This window comes from Myotis davidii, unplaced genomic scaffold (assembly GCF_000327345.1).
Source record: "Myotis davidii unplaced genomic scaffold, ASM32734v1 scaffold304, whole genome shotgun sequence".
Taxonomy (NCBI): Eukaryota; Metazoa; Chordata; class Mammalia; order Chiroptera; family Vespertilionidae; genus Myotis; species Myotis davidii.
The window spans coordinates 108689-123674 of NW_006297661.1; the positions used below are offsets into that span (position 1 = coordinate 108689).

A 14986-nucleotide genomic window follows, 5' to 3' on the forward strand; every position below is an offset into this window, starting at 1 on the left:
GCATCTATTAACAAGTGAGTCTAAGAATCAAGTGAATAAATAATCTGGTGTTCATAATAGAATCAGGGACATAGAAAGGGATTGGACTGACTATTTTTTGGGGGGAAAGGGTTGTGGGAGATTTGGGAAGAGACTGGACAAAAATCGTGCACCTATGGATGAGGACAGAGGGTGGGGAGTGAGGGCGGAGGGTGGGGTGGGAACTAGGGGAGTTATGGGGGGAAAAAGAGGAACAAATGTAATAAACTGAACAATAAAGATTAAATTAAAAAATTTTAAAAAAATAAAAAATAAAAAGTGGGCTTTGTAGCACACCTGGATTAAAAACTTGATCTCACTTATTTCTCCCTTAGTGCCCTTAAAGCTTTGGAAAAAGGTAGTGTTGATACCTACCTATCTCACATGATGATGTAAACACTGAGTTAGTTAGTACCTGTAAGCCTCTTACCACATGGTAACATTCCTAGCCCATAGCAGGTATTCAAAAATGTTTGTTTCCTTCCTTCTTCCTTTTTCCAGTCACACTCACACAGCCACTGGCAAAATAGAAACCATTCAGATCCAATATTAGCAGGTCCCATTCTGCAGGTCTCTCTTCACAGTAGTTTGGTCTATTATTTTTCTTATAGAAATTAGAGATTGTTGTTTCTTCAAGTATTTCTTTCATAAAAATGAATAAGGAATATTTTGTAATTTTGTGTTTAACACAGCTAAAATTCAGTACAGCAACCTAAATAAAACTAATTTTTCCTTTTCTAATTGACTTTATTGGGGTGACATTGATTAATAAAATTATTTAGATATCAGGTGTACAAATCTATAATACATCATCTGTATATTGCATTGTGTTCACTACCCCAAGTCAAATCTCCTTTCATCACCATTTATCTCGCCTTTACCATCTTCTATCTTTCCCTCTCACCTTTTCCCTCTGGTAATCACTGTATTGTTGTCTGTGTCTATGAGGTGTTTGTTGTTGTTGTTGTTGTTTTGCTTAAACCTTCACCTTTTACATCCAGCCCCCATAATCCCCTTCTGTTCTGACAGCTCTCAACCTGTTTTCTGTATCTATAAGCCTGTTTCTATATTGTTTGTTAGTTTACTTTGTTCATTAGAGTCCACGTATAAATGAAATATATGGTCCTTGTCTTTCTCTGACTGGCTTATTTCACTTAGCATAATATTCTCCAAGGCCATCCATGCTGTTGCAAAAGGTAAGATTTCCTTATTTTTTATTGCCCAGTAGTATTCCATTGTGTAACTATACCACAGCTTTTTTAAAAAAAGTATTAATTGATTTTAGAGACAGAGAGGAAGGGGGAAGAAAGGAAGAGAGAGAGAGAGAGAGAGAGAGAGAGAGAGAGAGAGAGAAAGGGAGAATTTGTTGTTTTACTCCTTTTTTGAAAAAATAGTTTTATTGATTTCAGAGAGGAAGGGAAAGGGAGAGAAAGATAGAAATATTAATTATGAGAGAGAATCATTAACTAGCTGCATCTTGCATATAACCTACTGAGGATCAAGCCCACAATCTGACTGGGAATTGAATCAAACAGTGACCTCCTAGTTCATTAGTCAATGCTCAACACTGAGCCATTCTGGTCCAGCTGTACCACAGTTTTTTTTATCCACTCATCTACTGCTAGGTCATAAAGAAGTTCCTGCTTTCCACACTAGATGCACCTACCAGCCTTCCCACCAACAGTGCATGAGGGTTCCCTTTTTGCCACATCCTCCCCAACACTTGTTGTTTGTTGATTTACTGATGATAGCCATTCTAACAAGTGTGAGGTGGCATCACATTGTAGTTTTCATTTCCGTTTCTCTGATGATTAGTGACATTGAGCATATTTTCACATGTCTATGGGGCATCTGTTTTTATTGATTTCAGAGAGGAAGGGAGAGGGAGAGAGAGAAACATCAAATATGAGAGAGAAACATTGATCAGCTGCCTCCTGCATGCCCCACACTGCGGATCAAGCATGCAACCTGGGCATGTGCCATGACCTGGCATCAAACCAGGACCTCCTGGTTCATAGGTTTAATGCTCAACCACTGAGCCACACCAGCTGGGCTTGCCCACTTTTTTAAAAAATTATCTTTATTGTTGAAAGTATTATAGACGTCCCCCTTTTTCCCTATTGATCCCTTCTAAACCACACCTGCCCCACACTCCAGGCCTTCACCAAACTATTATTGTCAGTGTCCATGGGTTATGCATATATACATACAAGGTCTTTGGTTGATATCTTCTCACCCACCCTCCCTCCTCACCTTCCCTCTGAGATTCAACAGTCTGTTCCATGCTTCTATGTCTCTGGGTCTATTTTGTTCATCAGTTTATTTTGTTCTTTAAATTCCACATATGAGTGAGATCACGTGATACTTGTCTTTCTCTGACTGGCCTATTTTGTTTAGCATAATATTCTCCAGGTCCCTCCATGCTATCTCAAAGGGTAAGAGGTTCTTCTTTTTGGCTACTGTAGAGTATTCCATGGTGTAAATGTACCACAGCTTTTTTATGCACTCATCTACTGATGGACACTTGTGCTGTTTCCAGATCCTAGCTATTTTTTAAATGGATTATTTGGTTTTTTTAGTGTTGAGTTATATGAGTTCTTTATAAATTTTGGATATTAACCCCTTATCAGATGAATCATTGGTGAATATATTCTCTCGTGAAGTGGGTTGTCTTTCTCATTTTGATGATGGTTTGTATATTCTGAGAGTAGGAGGTATAATAGAATGGGATCAATTCTTTCAGTCCATACAGTACTATTAAATTAACTCTCAAAGTTGTTTATTCAGTCAGCAAGTATTAAGAGCTCACCAGGGCCTTGACTGGTTTGGCTCAGTGGATAGAGCATTGGCCTAAGGACTCAAGGGTCCCAGGTTCGATTCTGGTCAAGGGCATGTACCTTGGTTGCGGGCACATCCCCAGCAACCAAGGGGTGTGCAGGAGGCAGCTGATCGATGTTTCTATCTCATTGATGTTTCTAACTCTCTATCCCTCTCCCTTCCTCTCTGTAAAAAACATCAATAATAAAATATTTTTTTTTAAAAAAAGAGTTCACCAGATTTCAGGCACTAATACTTAGGGCATGTGCAACTACATCTAGGTACTTTTGGAGTTGATTTACAATGCAGTATCTGAAACACATTCCTAGTTTTATCTAATGAGTATTACCTACCACAATTAGTCTTCTTCTTAACTATAACAACAACATATGCTAAGTGCTTATAATACCAAGTGCTTATACCATTTACTCTTCACAACACTCATATAAGGCAAAGATTGTTACAATCCCCATTTTATAAAGAAGAAAAGAAATGTGAAAGAATATTTGACTGTCCAAGGCCACCCAGTTGGTAACCAAAAAAACTCTGAAATACAAACCAAGTCTCTGAAGTCTAAATTAGTGCTATTCAAAGTCTCATCCTCTATGGGTGGCAGTATCAGCAGCACCTGGGAGCTTGTTAGAAATACACTTGGGAATGTATCATAATTTCAGGGAGTGTGGCCTAGCCATGTGTTTGACAAGCCCTCTATATGATCTTATGCATGCTAAAGTTGATAAGCACTACTCTAAACCACTACACTATACATACTATTCAGCTTCCTTAGTTCACAAATTACGAATAGTGTTGGGTTACATTATTTCTCTCCTGCATTTAAGAATTTTTAGCTTTCATCACGATTGTCCTTTTGGGTTGGATTCTATGGATAGTGAAAACACAACTCTATGCCATATCCTGTAAGCAGCGTGACTATTCATCCTAATTCTCTGGGGACAGTCCCATTAAACCTGTTGTCTTGCTGCAATTAACCATAGCCTTTCACTCTCAGAAGTGCCATAGTTTGAACTATAAATCATATGGTGGCCCTACCTATAAGCCACTACTTGTTCTGGCTGCCACTCGCTCCAACATCATATTTTACCATTCACCTGTCACATCTATGTACTGGCTACAAAAATGGTTTTCTTTCAGTTCCTTAAATTTTCAAACTCATTTGTAATGAAAGGGCTTAACATTTCTCTTCCCTCTTCCTGGGAGGCTCTTCCTCTAGGTCTCAGAATGATTTGCTCCTCCTCGGTGGGCTTCCAAAGGTGGAATGATAGGAGCAGTCCACCCTGTGGACAGGTAATTTAGAGAATTTTATAACAGTAGTAAAACTAAAACACAGTCATCAGCAATTCAAAACATTAATGAAAAAATACTGCTTTCCCCCTCAAAAAAATTATTATTTGTCCTTTAATAAACATTGTATTCTACATGGAAGTTGATTCTGAGAACTCCCAGGTCTATAGGTGGCCCTCAGACAAACACTGGCATAGACAGTTGCATTTATCTCAAAAGTAAATTACTAAAATAGATTTGGAATAGTTACAGTTTATTTTGGGTCATTTGTGTCTCCAACCTCTGTGTTACCACATTCCTCAGTTTAAACAATAGATTTAAAATAAATTGTGGTGGCACATTGATTGAAAAGATGAGGAAACAGAACTTGAGTTACTTCAGTTTTGTCATGTTATTTCACTTCTGGGGATTTTTATTTGCATTCAAGATTTAAAACAGGGAATTCCAAGGGAGCCAGAATAGCCTAAATAGTCTTCAAAAAGAACAAAGTTGGAGAATTCACACTTCTCAATTTCAAAAATTATTGCAAAGCCACAGTAATCAAGACAATGTGGTACTGGCATAAGGACTGTCACATATGTCATTGAAATAGAGTTGAGAGTCCAGAAATAAATGCTCACATTTACACTCAATTAATTTTTGTCAAAAGTGCCAAAACAATTCAATGAGGGAAAGTCTTTTCAACTCATGGTGCTGGAACAACTGGATATCCACATTCAAAAGAATAAAGTTGGACCCTCATCTCAAATCAACTTAAAATGGACCAAAAACCAAAATGCAAGAACTAAAATTATAAAACTTTTTAAAAAGAATATTGGTGTACATTTAGGTTGCTTACATATCGTGGCTACTGTAAATAATACTGCAAAGAACACAGAGAGGTATATATCTTTTCAAATTAGTGTTTATTTAAAATATATAAAAATTAAAATGGAAAATTTATTAAAAATATAAGTAAGTAATAAAATAACATAGGTGTGAATCTTTATAATTTTGGATTAGGCCATAGTTTCTTAGATATGACACCAATAGCACACAGAACAAAGGAAAAAAATTGGACTTCATCAAAATTAAAAACTTTTGCCTTGAAAAGACACTACCAAAAAAAATAAAAGATAATCAGTAGAACAGGAGAAAATATTTGCAAATCATATATACAATAAGTGACTTACATCTAAAATATATACATATTCCTTACAACTCAGTAATAAAGAAATAATGCAATTAAAAGTAGACAAAGAAGATATACAAATGGCCAGCAAGAAAATAAAAAGATGCTCAACATCATTAGCCATCAGGGAAATGCAAATCAAAACCGCAACAAACTACCACTTCATACCCACTAGGATAGATGGAATCAAAATGTCAGATAATTACAGGTGTGGGCAAGGAGGTGAAAAAGTTAGAACCCTCATGCATTGCTGGTGGGAATGTAAAATGGTGTATCATCCAGTTTGGAAAACGTCTGTCAGTTCCTCAAAAGATTTAACATAGAGTTGCCATATGACCTGGCAATTCCACTCTAGGTGTATAGGCCCCCCCAAGACTAACGTGTTCACGTAAAAACTCGTACATTAGTGTTCATAATAGATTTAAGTATTCATAATAGCAAAACTGTAAACAACCCAAATGCTCACCAACTGATGAATGAATAAATAAAATATGGTATATCCATACAATGGAATATTATTCAGCAAGAAAAAGAATGAAGTACTGATACAGGGTACAATATAGATGAACATTACAAACATGATGCTAAGTGAAAGATACTGGTCACAATTGAGGGCATATTTATGATTGCATTTACTAGTATATGAAAAATCCAAATAAGCAAATCTATAGATCCAGCAAGTGGTTTCCTAGGGCTGTGAGGAAGGGAAGTGGTGGTTTGGGGAAACAACTGGGGTGATAAAATATTCTAAAATTGTGATAATAATTGCATAACTCTATGTGTATACTAAAAAAACAACATTGCATTATACAATTTACATAGGTATATTATATAGTATGTGTATCTCAATAAAGCTGTTTACACCAAAAAAGATTTAAAATAGTGAAACATGTTGCAAACTGCATACTATGTAAGGTATGTTATTTTTCCCCTTTTATAAAAAATACAAGGATGTACAACCTGGCTGGTGTGGCTCAGTTGATTGGAGTGTCATCCTGCCGGACACCAAAAGGTCAAAGGTTCTATTCCTGGTCCGTACAGGAGACAACCAATAGATTTTTCTCCCTTTCGCCCTCTCCCTCTCCCTCTCCCTTTCTCTCTCAAATCATTTTTTAAAAAATATAATGATGTAATTAAAAATACTAATCCATTACTCTTTTGTAATGTTTATTTTATTTAAATTAATTTTGTTACTGGTATGATAATATATGAAGTTCAATAACTTTTTTTAACTTTTTTTTTATTAGTTAAGGTATTACAAATGTGTCCTTATCCCCCCCCATTAACCCCCAACCTACCCCCGCACACACACTTATGCTTTTTTTCATTATGTTTTTTTCTAGCCATTGTATTATTATTATTACTAAAAATAATTTTTTCTAAAGAGGAGAGGAATGTTACAAATTATTTATCCTAGGTGATAAATATTCTAGAAATGCCACTGCACCTTTTTATTATTATGTAGTTTTGCTCACATATCAGCATCTCAGAGAAGCATTTCCTAACCACTTTATTTAGAATAGTTACCACTCCATGCCCCCAAATGATATCACTTTCTATCTCCTTACTTGGCTTAACTTTCTTCATAACTTTTATGATTATCTAATATTCCTTTGTTTATTTTTGTCTCCTTCACTAGAATGTTAGCTCATTAAAGGGTTGTCTGCCTTGCTCACTCCAGTAGCCTCAATGTATAGTACACATTCAACCAATTTGGGGTGAATAAATAAACATTAAAAATTATATCTACTACTTACTTTGCTTCACAAGAAATATTTTAAAAGAAGTTTTATCTTCGTGCACAATTTCTGTTTTACATTGAGATGAAAACATTGATTCTCACCCTTTTCATCAAGGTTGTGTGGATATCATATTCTGCTAGATACTTCAAAAATATCTGGACAATCAAAATCCCTTTGTCTAAGAATTTGAAATTTAAAAAATTATGTATTGAATTTTATACATTTGCATTCATTATCTTCAATGAGGTTTAGGAGCTGCAATCCACTCAACTCTGCAAGGTCTCTTTCTTAAAGTTACAAAAATAAAATATTTTTTAAGGTTAATCAGCTTAGATTATCCCAGAATTCATTACTCCAGGCTAGTGATAAAAACCAGCCTCCTTTATTGAACCTAAATATTTCTGGACTTTGTTAAACAGACTTCAAAACACTTACTTTTGAAAACTTGACAAATTTTTATAGAAATTACTTCTTGGAGTCTAGATTTTCTCTTTATTATTGTTTCTTTATCTCCTTTTCAAAATAATAGTTGTATTTTTAAAACAAAGCAGAACTCTGTTATAATATGGTTCAATATTACAACTGTTTGGGTAGGCCATAGGTCAAATCCTGTCCTTCCCAAAATGTGACAACCACACATAGTACAAACTTGATCACACTGCTAGCCCATAACCCTTTAGTTAGTCATGAGCTGGGATATGACAGTTACGAATAAAGGATATTACCATGTGTATAGTTGTGTTAACATAATATTCCTTTTAGAAAAGGAATATTTCTCCTATTTTTAAAACACTGTTACAAAATGTCTTTTTGATAATAATTTTGGTGGACTTAGATTATTGTGTGTAGATTCTCAGCTACTTAACCAATCTAAAGGCTACATTACACAATGGTTAAGAGCCTTAGATGTGAAATCGAAATGCCTACGGTCAAATCTCCAATCTATCATTTACTGATTGTATCATGTGTCCAACTAACTTATCCTTGCTGTACCTCAGTTTTATAACCTTTAAGGTGGAGATAATAATAGTACCCACCTCAAGAGGTTGTGATGATTAAATAAATTAATTCACGTAGAATACTTAAAACAGTGCTTATTACATAGGGCACTATCAGTAAGTGCTAGTCTTTGTTTTAATGCTAAAAGGAAAAAGACATTTAAAATTAAAGTCTTAGTTACCACTAATACATCAATAGAAAATAAAAAGATACAATTTCATACATTTTAATATAAAATTAGTGGGAGGACTTGATTTTAGCTTCAAGCTTTCCATGTGTAATTATATTTTATTTGTGCAGCTAAAGTAATGACTTTCTGAAGTAAAAATTTATACAGAAGCCTAAAATATGCAAGATTATTTTCTTATACTGTTGCAGCCTGGTAGAAAAAAGGATACATGGCCCTCCTGCTAAGTTTAGACTAGACGCTTTTCTTAAACAGTCACATATTTCTTCATTAAACTGTTTTTTAATGGCCCTTTTGATGACTGCCAGTTTCCTCCACAATAAAAGAAGTTTTGACCTGTGAATTCATTTTTTTAAATCTAGTAATAGCTTTGAATACATTAACTGAGCATTGTGGACCAAATAAGGAGCCAATTAGTTATGTTTTCCATCATCTGAATGAAATAAAAATGAATCAACTTCATCACTAAACTTAAAAGGTTGTCTTCATTGGCAAAGAAATCTAAACATTGTTCTGCTAATTCAAGTTCCTTTTAGAAAGTAAGGAAAGTTGAATTATCTGTGACCTGAAAACAACTGAGTTTCATTTTCCATTCCCCGCTATAAAGTCTAGTCAAGTGGCTTGGTACTACCATTCTACAGAAGCACTTCCCATAAAATTACTTAAAGAATTCATTACTTAGAAGGCTGCCTATCAATTATGACCCAGCACAGTATTCATTTTCACAAATAGAAGCTACTTATTTTTCCTTCCTCATTCGTGCTTTATTTTCCTTTCTCACTCATCTAGATATTGGGATAATGTGATGAATGCCTCTACTCATCAAGCAACCATCTTTGTTAAATAGGCCTTACAGGTAATCTACTCACCAACTAGTTATAACAAGTAAGAAATGAGAACCATGAGTGAGTCTGGAATCTCAATGCAAACACTCTCCAACCATGTTTGCTTTTTGTAAAAGCACATCCGTTCTCCTCAAGCCCTTAGTTTTTGTAGATAGCAGCTAAAAAAATTTTTTAAACATGTATCAAACACAGTATCACTATTTTATGCCTTTCCAGGTAGTCTGTGAGAGTTACATCAAGCCTAATGGGAAATATGGTTTGTCTCACCAATGCATATTGGAAAAGATTCTCGTTTTCAGGTGCACTCTCTTTGGGATTTCGAAAGAGAAAGTGAAATATCAGTTTTAACATTAAATATGTCACCACAGCTTTGGGGATTTTCATTTTATAAAATTAAAAACATAATTGGGACTTATTGATAACTCACAATTGAATGTTTAAGTATATATAAGCATTTCTTCTCTTAAAAATGTATCTTTAGATTCAGATGGCCTTTCATGGTCCTAATTATTTCCTAATTATTTGCTTAAATTGTTGTTAAAATATCATAATACTTACAAGCTCTAATTAAAATACTTTAACTTAAAAATATTTCTGCAACTGTTGTTTTTGTAGAATTCACGTCTTATTAAAAGTTGAGGAATAATGAAGCTAATGATATAAAGTAAAGATAATTAATAAATCATTTTATGTTTAAAATCAATTGAAACTGGGCAGCTAACTAAAGAGAGTACAAAAAAACCTTGCTTTTAATAATCAGGAGTTCTTGTTGTGAATATACATTCTGTCGCATACCTTTCTGTCAAAGTCTCTGAGTTGAGATTCGGCCCCTGCCAAGTCTCTGAAAATCGCTTGTTCAAAAATCTTAATTATAAGAAAGTAAACAAAGAGCGGGTTGAGGTAGTGCAGAGTTCTAATGAGTTAATATAACAGAACTCAAGAAAAGTCAACTCTCTTCAAAGCCAGCAGCTCAGCTCTGACAGTCATCCATCAAACTGAAGGTCTCCTTAATAAATGCCAATTATAGGGCATATATGCACAAACGTGGCTAGCATAAGCCATAGGATCAGTTTCTCCTGAGAAAACTAGTGACCAAAAAAACACCCAGGCAGTGCAAGGGACCAGCCCACCCGACGGTGAGGCTTGCTTCCGATGGGAATACTAACTAGTGTTATCGCTCTCCCTCTTTTTTCAACTTTGGAAGAGTTCAGAACCACACAGAGTTTTGTTTGGGGTTATACAAATTCCTTCACAATTTGTGTAGAAGTCTAACATAACTTTTTAAAAGCCATGACATGCCCATAATGTATACAGAGTCTCTGACTTCCGCCGTGAGCGAGGCTTTTTCCTAACTTAATCATACTCAAATTTCACCCCTTTTAAAGATCCTGATTCAAAAATGTTCACTCATTCTCCACAGTCCACAAATTTATACCATCTCTTCCTGTGGTATTTTATGTGCATAAATTAAAAAAGAATGGCCTCCAATGAGGATTAAAAGGTTGAAAAATATCATAGACTTTCTAAACTTAGTTTCATTTTTATTTTAATTCTCAAAATGTGTGTTAACAGCACAAATATTACATGTATATTTTCCTGCATTCTTATAAAATAATCCATTCACGTTATCCTTATTATCTAGAGGAAATGCTGGCTCAGCTCAGACAGGAAGTTACCTCATAGGCTTCTCATCATATCACCATGTAACCCTGCATATATGACAAATAAACACATGACAACTTTGGAGAAATAACTAAAATATGCCCTACTGGTACCGTTGCTCTTATTGTGGAATTCAATAAGAATTCATACTCAATTTTCAAAAATGTTCCTCTGCCGCTTTTTTTATTATCTACATAGCCAATTGCTGAGCCCATCCTCAAGCAAGTTTCCTAGTGGTGTTTGCTGACATCAGGGGGAGGGGAGGGAACTTTCTTAGAAAATATGGCCACAGATATTGGCCAAATTTTATACCACAGCATTACTTCTTTAACGCAGATAGGTGGGTTTTCGGAAAGAAGGGCTATATTCTTCTATGATGACAGAGATAATTAATAGAGCAAATGAAAACATTCATGTTTGATATTTTTATGCAAATGGATTAGAATAGTCTGCTTTAGTCCCAAGTTGATGTCTTATCTAATTGCCCTATAAAGTGACATCTTCCATCTCACATGTGGACCCGTGCTAAATTCATTTATTTCCATCTTGCCTGATATGATGAATGGTCTGAGCTCCATTCAATTATTTAAAATGTGCAAAGAAACAGAAACAATGAGACTGGCAAAGCCCTCTACATTCTTAGGAACAATTTAGGCTAATTAGCATCAACTTCTCCCCCATTCATCATACCCCTTTAGAAATATAAACAAACTGTCAGCTCTAACCTAACAAACAGATCACTGAGCTACTTAACACAAATTATTCTTACATGAAAAGCTCCTTCTCAGGCAATATTCTCCTTTAGGGCATCTGGGAAGCTGAGCTATTAAAATTGAAGACATATGTTCCAGTCAAACTCAACTCCTGGATTGTAATGATCGCTGTTGTGACAGTTTTCAGTCAGCATACTTGCTGCTGGCAACACAGCCCCAAGCCTGAGCAAAGCGCAAGTCAAATGGAATGATGCAAGCAGAGCCCCGACACAGAAGACACCTCCTCACACTACCTACCACTATTCAGCTAGTGGAGCTCACTCATGATCTCCTGTTACAGCTCAAAGTTTGACTGCATTTCATTTAGGGTATTAGGATGAGGAAGGTAACAAATGTGGTCTGTGACAAGACTGTGAGAATTTCATCGTGTGTTATTTTTAATTACATCCTTTGAGGCTGATGCTACTTAACTTTCAATATTCAGTTGAAGCCTTTAAGTCCTGGCCTATAATTTCAGAGAAGCTGGAGAGGGTATGGTTGGAAAGGTCCAGATGGAGAGAAAGGCGGCCTGCAGATAGACTGGGGGTGGCCCTCAAAAGGACAACTTAGAAACTGAACTCCTTCCTTTCAACTAACAGGAATAAAAATGAATAATTTACACTTTTACATACCAGAACTTTGTAATTAAATCCTTTCCTGAATATTGGACCCAGATACTATTTTCTTCATTTGTTTAAGTGCAGCCACATATGCACCATCAACTCCCATTATTTGCCTGAGTTATGCTCTATGAAGTCACTGTTAACACTGAATTAGTGAATTCTGAACCCAATGCTCCTAGGGGAAATGCAAGGTTAAGTTCCTGCGAGCCTCTGGTCACAACCTTTTCATCAGCTGATCAGTATGCAACCTTATTTTACATGAGTTTCTGTTTAAAGACACCTTATTTGGTACATATTGTTGACTTATTAGCATTGACCTCACAACCAACAGCACTATAACTGATGCCTGAAATAAGCTTATCAAACACATGACACGTCACAGACTTCTTGCGTTTAGCAACACTAGGCAACACTATGTTTGAGGGCCATATTAAACAGTGAAATCGCCAATCAAAAAAGCACAAAAATGTGAAAAACACGGGACTAAATAGACCAGGAAAGGGACACTTGTTTACAGTATGAGAGCTAAATAGGAAGGCAGAACATCATCTTGCTCAATCTCAGCTGAAAGCATGCACTTCAGATGACTGAGTTTTCACCACTCTGCACATGTCTGCAACTGACCGTGAAAGCACCACAAGTATTGATTTTGAGGTTACAAATAAATGTTGTCAAATAGGCAAGTTCACAAGTACTAAATCTGCAAGTGAGCATCAACTGTATATACATTCATACATAAATACTCCCCTCACATTTCCCTCTGAGTTGTTTCTCTCAGAGAGCTAGGGTCATAGTCTGAAATCAAGCAAAGCCTTCACAAGTTAACTGATAAATTCTGGTGGCCACGGACTTTCTAGTAACATGGTAAATCATAAAACCCTTCCAATATATTCCTACTAGAGACCCAGTGCACAAAATTCGTGCACGGGTGGGGTCCTGAGGCCTGGCTGGCGATCAGGGCCGATTTGTGGGATGACCAGTGGGGTATTCGGGGCCCCCACTCACACCCGCCTTGGCCTGGCACCGCCCACTCACCAGCGCCAACCCCCCCACTGCTGCCAGTCACCTCCCTCTGTGGGGTGACCAGTGGAGCAATCAGGGCCCCCCCTATTCGCACCCACCTTGGCTTGCCTGGCAGTGCCTGCTCGCTGGCCCCGCCCCCCACCACCGCCACTGCTGGTTGGGGCCTACGGACTGGGGGCAGCTTCTGCGTTGAGTGTCTGGCCCCTGGTGGTCAGTGCACGTCATAGCAACCAGTCATTCTGCCACTCGGTCTATTTGCATATTAGGGTTTTATATAGATAGATTCTTTAGTATACTAGGAATGTTAATACTGATGGCACTATAACTACTGTGATAATAGTGTCAATCCATACCCGACCCACCATATAATACTGTCTCTACCTTACTGCAGTATTTGGATTACTATTATTTGTTATAGTGGGTAGTTGTTGCTAGCATCCATCTCCCCCCACCCCAACCAACCTAGATCTCAGATTTCCCATCCACACTGTTTAGGCAGGGTTGTCTCTAGAAGTGGGCTATTGGCCTTTAAGCCAATTAGTGCATCCCATCCCTCTAGCTACAGTAATTCCTTTAGGATGAGCACACAACTCAGTCTGGGCTAAAGACACTCCAGGAGATATTTTCTGAGCTCTTCTTGGAAAAATGGTTTCTCTCTGAGAGGCATGGCAGGAACCAGCCTCAGAGGAAGCAGGCATTACACGAAGCAGAGCTGAGACATGTAAACAAACTGGGTCCTCCATGATACTGGCCAAAGCTCACATTTATTACACCATATTTTAAAAGTATTCAATAACTAATAAATAAATACCCTTCGTTGCTTAAGGTAACATGGGTGAGGTTCTATTTTTCTTGTACTGAAGAGAATTCTGACATATTTACATGCTAGTTTTTACCTGTCTGTTCCTAACACACACACACACACACACACACACACACGAAAACATTAATTACCTGAATTATCTTTGCTCATCTTTTTATAGACTCTTTCCTTCCTAGAAGCATGACTGATAATAGAAGCCATTGATAAATACATTTAATTTAATTAGTAGAATGGAAAATACCTTCCATGGATGGAATCATAAACAGTATACCAGATTAACCCTAGGATGGCTAATCAAGGTGGCTGCTATCCATACTGCTGCTCACCCATGAGAACAAAGTTCTTGATATAATTGCCTTAAATATAAAGTGGCTCATTTTATATTATACTAGTACACATTTGCACTTTAGAAAACTAAAATCTTTATATAACCAATCAATATTCATCTTTAGTTTGTCAAGTAAAATTATAAAGGTAACATGAACTTGTGTCCTGCTCACCCCTTAAAGTAAGATAACGTTAAAATACTTTTACTTCAGCATCCCAGACTCTAATTTTTCTGGGTTGGGATAAAAAGAATAGAGCTGAATGTTACCCAAGCTTCATTTATAAATGTAAAGCAATATCCCAACTTTGTAAAACTTCTGCCTAGTCTTTTTTTTTCTCTATGGGTGGTTTTAACAGCCATAGTTATTTGTGGATGCAAAACTGTATAATAAACTGCAACTGCAATTGACTAACCTCAGAAGGTCTGACAAGTGACTAATTACTCCCACAGGTGGCCAACTGCTTTGGGAATTAGCCCATTGTAGGCAAAATTCATAGTATAAGAAAGAGGCTTCCTTTTCAAAATATCCACACCTTCTTTTTGGAGAATGAATAGCGGGGAGAGGACTTACAGGAAAAATGGGGGGGGGAGAATGAAAGCATAAGGGGTAAATGCAAAAATTAATGGTTTCTTCAACAAGCAAACCATTTAATCTGATTTTTCCTCCCAAGGTGGAGGAAGCCCACCCAACCCC

At 36.6% G+C, this 14986-nt stretch overlaps 1 long non-coding RNA gene across 22 annotated transcripts in view; it reads right to left on the bottom strand.

Annotated features, from left to right (window-relative positions):
• Positions 1–14986, bottom strand: part of LOC107184592 — a 103639-nt gene that overhangs the window by 87348 nt on the left and 1305 nt on the right. For 13 of the 22 annotated variants that reach the window (XR_001515472.1, XR_001515483.1, XR_001515475.1 and 10 more), the window contains exons 1-4: positions 14096–14980; positions 8088–8190; positions 7272–7337; positions 394–660 (exon numbers count right to left, since the gene is read on the bottom strand). This is a non-coding gene — a long non-coding RNA (uncharacterized LOC107184592). Of the gene's footprint in view, positions 1–393; positions 661–7271; positions 7338–8087; positions 8191–9348; positions 9370–9639; positions 9722–9876; positions 9917–11512; positions 11538–13239; positions 13271–14095; positions 14981–14986 lie in introns of those variants that run through there. The other 9 variants (XR_001515481.1, XR_001515462.1, XR_001515466.1 and 6 more) reach the window with 8 other exon arrangements.